The following is an 8,945-nucleotide window of genomic DNA, read 5'->3' as shown; positions in this document are numbered from 1 at the left end:
AAAATATTTATGCAAGAAAAGACGTAGTAGGAATATATTTTTAAACTGTATAAAAAAAAATGTTAATAGAGATCTTAAAAAATAGAAAATCATGAAAACTAATTTTAAAATTCTAAAATGAAATGATACTCAATATAGGGATTAAAATGATATTTTTACCTAATTTTTTTTATTCCATCTGCTAAAGCCAAGCCAACCAGAAACAAACAAAGAAGAGAGATGGGTTAGTAGCAAATCTATGCAACCTTTATCCAAGAAACTGTTTCCAGTTAGGCTGTTTAGTGGTTCAGGTAACTGCAAAATAATTTATTAGAACAAATCATGGACTCAGGATAAGGAACATTGATTAAGAACACAAAACAGGGTTAAAGCTCAACAGCTTTAAACTTATTTGGCATATTCATAAATGCAGTTCTTCATTCAAACAATCAATGGGATTTAGATCACCTCGTAACTATGCGAGATTTGGAGCGGCGATTCCTTAGACACCGGTCTCTGTTCCGACCATAGCTCGAGGTTGACTGTTCCGGTAACCCAGTGAATGAGACATTTATCAACTAGCTTCCACTCACCTGGAATGTTAATTTTAGTGATAAATTGCCTTTACTTTAGCAAGCAAGAGATCAAGCTTAAGAAAAAACATAAAAACATATTTCTTGCAGCTAAGATTGAGCCTTGAACTTATGTTTATGTGACAGTTCAATGATTATGTGTATGTGTCCATTTAATGTTTATGTGACATATGAACGATATCATCTGTTAAGAATTATGTGACAGGCTAATTTGGGATGGGATCAGACATTTGATGACATATCAAGTTAAGGCTATGGAACTATTAAACATAGTTGAATGTTCATGAGCGTATCATAATCTTTTAAGTAAGAGATTAATAGATACAACTTTAAAAATTCAATAACATACTTGAAACTTTTAAAGTACCAAGATCATATAGATAAAACCTTGCAAGTTCAAGGTCCAAATTTAAATTTAACAGTACATTTTCTGAAGTTCAAAGACTTATTCAAATCATTAATTTGGAAAAGTTGAAATCTTCTTATTGAATGATCATAATATTTTCCAATAATCATCAATGGAGGGTTTCAATATCAACATTTTTGTTCAATAAGATACTAAAGCGGTTGATTGACTCATTCAACACTAGAAACACTCGTTGGAAATCCTTTGACAACACATATTTCTATTTCTCGACAATATTCCACGTTCAAGACAATTGGATATGTTGAATGTTGTCTGATAAGATCTTGACTTTTAGAAAACAGTGAATGAGTCAGATTATTAAAAACAAAACTGTTGAAAATTGAAAAACTTATAGACTGATAAGTGAAAGAATATGATTATTACTATTAGGTAAAAGATCTCCCTCCAAATACTGCTTCCCTGACTCAGGCCAGATTTCATGCACAGATCTGTCGGTGGATGTGAATGAAACAAAAGATTCTGTGGGATGTAAAAGATTGAACATCGGATGGATTCTTTAAACAGGCCAACCTGCAAAAAACAAAGAAACATTATATAATTAGGCAACTAAACAGATCTCTTCCACTTTTCAAACTTGTACTCCTCCAAACATTTTCCAGTGCTGAATGAAAATCTCTCAAGTTGAGAATAAAGTAGTAGCATATAGTAATATTTGGGGCAAACCTTGAGAATCCACCAGAACCAGCACCTACTTTGACAGTTACAATGCTAGAGTTAATCTTAAGTACTTTAGCATCTTCCTTGGGAATGTATATTTTTCTTCTTAGAGCTAACCCTCCATCGACATCATCTTCAAGTTCAAGAGATTCCTCATCCCCTGCATGCTCAAAGTTTCGACTGAAAGAAAATGAGTTGTACAATAAAATTTCTGCCAATTTTGGGCATTTTCTACACCAACTTGAACATTTATGTAGCTTGACCTTGTGTGTTTCAAATTTGATGAACAAATTTTGTTTACCTTTATTAGTTGACTTGGGAGTTGGGAGTAATTTCCTATATTTTATTTTGAGAATGTATTAGTTGAACTACTTAAGTATACAGTTCAATTTATTGAATTCTACAAATGAATACTGAATACTCCCCATACAAGTAAACAAATATTTATTAACTATTTCACTTGTCAAGAAACACAGACATCTATTATACGATTTAATATTCATAAAGAAATGAAGTGTTGAGGTTATTCAAGCATAGGTTAGGAATGTTGAGGTTATTCAAGCATAGGTTGGGAATTTACTCAATGATATTATATTCCTCAGTACATCCAGCAGATGGGTACTCCGTACCACTGAACACTTCATAACCATTGATTTCAATCTTGCTATGGAGCCATTGTATCGCTACACTCACAGACAAAATGATATCAACCTATCCTATTACATTTGTTGACACAGTTAAAATAATATTTTCTTAATAGTAAACTTTTTTTAAGTCACAAATATAATGTCTTTACCAATTCAATTATGCTCTAAAAGTAAATGTTATGGGCAACATCATCATTTTGAGAACATAGCAAAGCTATAACGTAAACAATGATCTTCGGAATCACGTAATTATTTGCCAACTTTCGTCATTAGAAACAGCCATGCTAGGATCCCTCCACTAAGATTTACGTATTCGATTTCTAGGTGCTGGAAATGGATGGTGATTAGTGTTAGGCCTCCGATTGTATTACAATATCAAAAGAGGGAAGAATAAGGGTAATTTGAGAAAAGAGGAAGTTACAGCAATTAGGGGGTTGGGGACCACAACTAGTGAACTTCAATTTGGTTAGGAGAAGGTTTTTGTTTAAAAGTATAGGGGAGGGGAAATGAGGGAAACTTTTGTAATGAAAACATTTTGGAGGAGGGGAAGCTGAACTCTTGCATGTGGGAGCAAGCTAAAGTCGGAGTTTGATTGTAGGGAGATTTGTAAACGCGTTGCTTATCGTCTAGCTCATCGAGTAGACGATCGTATAGTGAAGTAACAACGATCGTGTAGTGAATATCAATGATCGCTAGTAAGTAGCAGCGATCATGTAGAGAATAGCAACGATTGTGTAGCGGATAGCCCGATCCTTTCATCGAGTAGCTAATTGTGTAATAGATCGTTTATTAGATCGAGTAGACGATCATGTAGCTCAACGAATTATCAATAAAATTCTTCTAAACGATTTGGTTTCTATCAAATTGGTATCAGAGCGTTCACCTGGGCACGAATGGCTCAAAAACGATTCGAGGAGAAATTGAAGTTGTTAGATCAAGAGATTTCTGGTCTTAGAGTCTAGATGCAAAAACTACCAACAATTGAGGAGAACTTGGCATCGTTAACCAAGAGTATCGATTGATTGGGATTACAAGCAGAGAAGCATCAGAAAATGTTCATTTCGTACGTAGCGGATATGGCGAAGGGAAAAATGAAAGCAATAGAAGAGAAAGACGGATCGAGGAGTGCAATGACGGAAGGATCGAATAGCAATAATACGAATGGGATGAATAATTCGGTTAAATCAGGGGGAGAAGAATCGTCAAGCGATCAGTGTAAATTCAAGAAAGTGGAAATGCCAGTGTTTAGCGGAGGCGATCCAGATTCGTGGAATTAGCTGATATGCAAGGGTGTAGCGGAGGAAATTTATGAATAAAAGATGGACAAAATCAAGGAAAAATAATGTTTAGTTAAAGGATTTGAAGAGATGAGATAAGCATTAGAGTAGCTTGGGGATGGAACAATACACATTGTACTCTATACTTTTGGAGAATATACTCTTATCATTTATTCAAAATAATGATACATATATATAAGCAAGTAAGAAATCTAGGGCATGTAAAATTACAACAAAGGAAAACTATACGTAATAATATAAATACATACTATAACATACATCTCTGCAGGTGGAAAGTAGGTTAGGCCGTAAGTAAATAACCAGCTATTCCTAGCTAAAGGGAGAGTATAAATATTCGAGACTTCCCGGTAGAGAGTCACGAAATTAGATTACAACGGAATTGATCGAATACATTGCTGAATTAAAGATAGTCACGAAGATCGTGCCGGAGCACAACGTTGCTGATCATAGAAATTAGATCGACTGGGATTGACTAAAATTTGTTTCCCATATAGAAATGCTATGTAACTATGTTGAAGCATAAGTTTGAGGAGAACAATACAGGAGAAACAATACCTAATTGATGATGATATTCCTTCTCGCTGATGGGTACCAGGTCAGCCACTTCTTGCTCAGAGGGAAATCTCAGTTGCAAAACTTCTCCATTTTTGCCCAAGAATCAATCTGGAGGCATAGAGAATTACAATATGAATAGAGTAGAGAGCTCGTAAGAGCTTTATCCAAAAGCAAATGAAGATTTACTTTTAGGTTGTGGAGCACAAATAGAAGCTACGGCCCATTTGTCACACCAGGGCATGTGGTGCTGTATTGCCCTTTGTATCCCAACACTTATGGCCTCAATTAAAATCCTCTAACAAAATAAAAACGTACCTCTGCCCCTTCATCCAGTAATATTTGAACATGCAGCCGCCGTTTTGGCCTTGTCCATGATCCTTCAGTTCTAGAAACTTGAACAGTAACAACTGAAGATTCTAGTTCTGCAACATAATGTGTCAATAGGTACGCACCTAAACTGAAATCATATCCATCGCCATCATCTTCAAATAGAACACCTTTAGCCTTTCCTGTAAATAATATTAAAATTTATTAAACTTAAACAAGAAAAGAGTTGCCAGAAAAATGTAAACTTGCCATCCATAAAAACCCTGAGAAATTAATACAATTTATCTAAATTATAAAGAAAAAAACCTTCATACATTTTAGATGTAAAGAATGAAAGGCTTTCCTTAGGTGGGCTTCAGTTAATAAATGGTCTTGATTACTAGGTCAGTCTGCACCTTTTGAGCGAAGGAAAATGAATGACTCCGTTAAATTCTACCAAAAAATTTAAGTTGATGTGTGAAGGTAAATTCACTCTCCTCTCACTTGTAAGCTTGAAATATGTAGAAGACTCAATAAGTAAAAATCAAAATTATTTGGAGCGAAACAACATTGTAAAGATTTGAACACAAGATCTCATACATTGCTACTATGTTAAATTACCGATTGACTCAAAAGCTTAAGTTGATGGGTGGAGATAAATTGAATATTATATCATCTAATAGACTCTTTAGTCTTTACACAGCCAGAAAAGGATTCACAATTATCTTTCCAACTAGTGAAGAAAAGAGTAGGATAAGAATATAAGTATTCGTGTGGTAGACAAGGAAAAATATACGTCACTTCATGGTCTATCCCAAGAAAATGGGAATAAGATGATGCCATCACCATTTCCATCCAAAGCCACAAGAAGAGATATGTGATCAGATAGATTGGCTTCTGCAGTATGCTGGTGTGCAGGACCTAAAGGAACAATTGATCCACCTTGCAAAAATAAGGCTGGTAGATCCTGCAATGGTCCAATGCACGTGAGAAAAGATGACATAGAAAGGCAGTAACAATGCAATTAAATCAGCAAGCAGAAATTACCGGATGTGAGTCACCAAAATCAAATCTCAACAAAATTCCTTTAGGCAGCGTGGGAAGAGTGCTGCTCAAGAACCAGTGTTAGCAAAACAATTATTGGATTGATACTCTACCAGCCCCACTATTGAACACCAGAAACCAATATTTTATAAATGAAAGAATTTTCCAGTTTCCCCAAGTTGGGATCTTTTGGATCTGCAAAATAATTAAAAAGAAGTAAAAAAAATGTTACAACCAGAAAAAAAAGTTATCAAAGTTGGACAAGCAAGGAAAAAACAGGAGTTGCAACAGGAACACTCGTTGTATGAGCCATATAGAAAAGAGTGTACATGTGAGGTAATAGGCGGTAGCGTCTCTTCAATGCTAGGTGGCAAACTTCTTCACACTAAACGAATGATCAAAGCTAAAGTTCAAATTATTTGATTTGAGGATATGAGAAATGATCCATAAACCCATAACAATTTAAACCATAAGCAATAGATACAGACGTATAACCCATGGCAATTTAAACTGTTAGCAATAGCCAATAGGTACCTTTACAAGCATATAATCCATGACAGCAAAGGTATTCATCACTCTTAATCCTCTAGTATGAACGGCATTTACTAAGAAGGTGCCATTGGAGTTAGATGAAATAGTAATTTAGAAAATAATCTTAAAAGTACATGCCATCACTTTAGTCTTTACACAACAATTCTACAACCTCATATACTAGCAGCAAAAACTACATGCCTCAATGGAAGAATAGGCAACACAGACATCTTCAATTAGCATATCAAGAAGAAGATACATACACAAACCCAGCTCTTCCTTACTGGCTCTGTTGTATCATGTTTGTGCCTTGTACATTAATTATTCATTTCTGAAGTGAGGTTCAAAGTCATTTAACTCGCAATCTTCTTGGAAACAAAATGATCCTCGTGTATATAACAGACCCTGAAATGATGACCAACAAAGAAAATATAATATATTTAAGTTTAGGGAAACCTCTTCTCCAAATGACCATGGTTCATGGTCAGCAGTGCTGGCTTCAGAATGTCCACGGCAGAGAGGAAACATTGCACCAATCCCCGTCCACCTTTCGAAAAGCCTAGGTGTTGCATTTCCAACATAGCCACCAATATCAGGTCCAGATAGTGGTTTACCACTGAGTCCCTGAAGAACTAGGAATGAGAACACAATAAAATCTAAATTGAAGCCATAATCATAACTCATTCTTAAGACCTTAGTGAAAAGTGAAAGCATTTAAGATTCTCTCTGCCATTGATCTTAATAAGATTGTTACGACTAGCCTCCATTGACATGAAGTTGAGATTGCCATCCAATATTGGATTGCTTGATAAATCCTATATGGTCCATCACTCCATCTTAGAGGAACATCGGGAGCATGCTTTTCATATTTGTGTTTTTTTCTCCTTTTCTCTATTTAATTGAAAAAGATGTATTTACCAACTGAAGTATCATGGAGATACTCATGTGAAGATGCTCCCAGTTTGAAATGTTGTCACCTGTCCACGTAGCAGCATACTTTTGGCTACCAATAAAACCAGCCCTAGTGAGAACAAAAGGACGCCTTCCAAGCAGCAGAAATTCTTGTTTTAGAAATGCCAAATATAAGATTGAGAATTAGGGGTGTTCAAAAAATCCGATAACCCGAAAAAACCGATCAATCCAACCCAATCCACACGGTTTGGGTTGGGTTATCAACTCATTTGGATTGGATTCGGTTCAAATAAATGAAAATTTTATGGGTTGGGTTGGTTCAAGGGTTCACCTAATATAACCCAAACCAACCCGAACCAAGGAAAATTTATACGGATGACCCAAAAATTGGGCCCAAAATGTCAAATGACCCATTTTTAAAAAATAATGTCAATTGACCCTCTGCTCACATCATCGCCATACCAAATTACGTAAATTGTCCTTACTTCGTCTTTTTACCTTTTTACTGAGAACCCACCAAAACTAAACTATTCTTCATTCAAATTTTCCAAGGCTAACGACTTCGTATCGCTCATAAACGGAAAAACTATTTCCGGCTTGTAAACGATTCTACTGCCATCGACAAATCGAATCTTATCGGTACATCTTTCAATATGGTTTTTTTGGTTTTCGATGTGTTCTGTGGTTGAAGACGAGTAGAAAGAGTTTGTGAGCAAGATAAGTGAGAGTGAAATCGGTAGAGTGACACCGGGGAGAGTGAATGTGAGCGAGATAAGTGAACCTATGGTGTTTTTTGTTTGTTTTTCTGGTTTTCGATGTGTTATGTGGTTGAAGACGAGTAAAAAGAGAGAATGTGAGGGAGATAAGGGAGAGCGACACCAGAGAAAGCGACATCGAAGAGAGCGACACCGGAGAGAGCGATATCAGAGAAAGCGATGCCAGCGAGAGCGATTCTAGCGAGATCGATGCTAGTGAGAGCGAATCTAGCGAGATTTAAACAGAATGTTGTTTTACATGTTTTTTCCGAAGGAGTTTACTGATTGAATTTTTTAATAAATGCAGGAGTGATTTAAGATGGCTACACGTTTCAGAATAGCCGAAGCTGACTGATTTCCCGGTCAAGTAACCAGCTTGGTCCACATTGCTAATGTAAACAAGATTGTCAAAGAGAAGCTCATGCCAATGCAGTTGGCCATGTTCAAGAGAACAGTTTTTGGGCGATTTGTTGACATTGATATGGTGTTCAACAACCCAATTTTCCATCACATGTTGCTTAGAGAAGTGAAGAGGACAAAATCAGACTCAATGTCATTCTCTGTCTGTGGGAAGGTTGTCACCTTTTCGAAGGATGACTTTTTAGTGATGACTGGTTTGTGGTAATCCCCATCACGAGTTGATCGGAACCAGCAGTCCTCATATAAACTTGCTATCAAGTATTTTGGTAATCGAGTGACGAAGGACACTTTACACCTCCGTGAACTTAAAGAAAAATACAAGAACTTAGAGTTTGAAAATGATGATGATGCTGTGAAAATCAGCCTAGTTTACTATACTGAGGTCACAATGATGAGGAAAACCAAACAAAAAAATGAAGTCGACCTCAAACGTTTCAAGGACGTTCAAAACTTGGAGTATTACAATAGTCTTGATTGGGGTACCATTATTTGGGAGAGGACATTGGATGCCCTAAAGACTGCCTTGAATGATAAGAGTAGTCTATACAAGACGAGAGTCAAAGCAAATAAAAACTACGTTGTGAAGTACTCCTTACATGAATTTCCACAAGTGTTCCAGGTAAATTTGATTAACATAATAATCGTGTTGTTTGATGTAACATTACTATTGTTCTTAATATATTTTAAATTTTATTTAGGTATGGACGTACGAGATCCTAGCTTCATCGATAGCTGGGAACATTGCAGAGCGAAGGAGCAAGATGGCTTTACCCCGCATATTACGATGGTCATGCTCCCACTCAGTGTCCTTCAAAGTACTC

The 8,945-nt window shown here is 36.1% G+C and overlaps 1 pseudogene across 1 annotated transcript; it reads right to left on the bottom strand.

The window, feature by feature from the left end:
* Positions 1-224: 224 nt before the first annotated feature.
* LOC120069010 (putative glucan 1,3-alpha-glucosidase) lies at positions 225-6,981 on the bottom strand (annotated as a pseudogene). Its single transcript, XR_016524498.1, has 11 exons — positions 6,731-6,981; positions 6,494-6,661; positions 5,784-5,891; positions 5,646-5,701; positions 5,510-5,570; positions 5,309-5,429; positions 4,472-4,665; positions 2,237-2,367; positions 1,663-1,836; positions 1,363-1,509; positions 225-572 (listed from the first exon to the last, which is right to left on the bottom strand). The product of XR_016524498.1 is annotated as a putative glucan 1,3-alpha-glucosidase (transcript).
* Positions 6,982-8,945: the final 1,964 nt, after the last annotated feature.

Source organism: Benincasa hispida, chromosome 11 (genome assembly GCF_027475165.1).
Source record: "Benincasa hispida cultivar pf3 chromosome 11, pf3_genome.v1.1, whole genome shotgun sequence".
Classification (NCBI taxonomy): Eukaryota; Viridiplantae; Streptophyta; class Magnoliopsida; order Cucurbitales; family Cucurbitaceae; genus Benincasa; species Benincasa hispida.
This window is presented reverse-complemented; position numbering and strand designations above follow the sequence as displayed.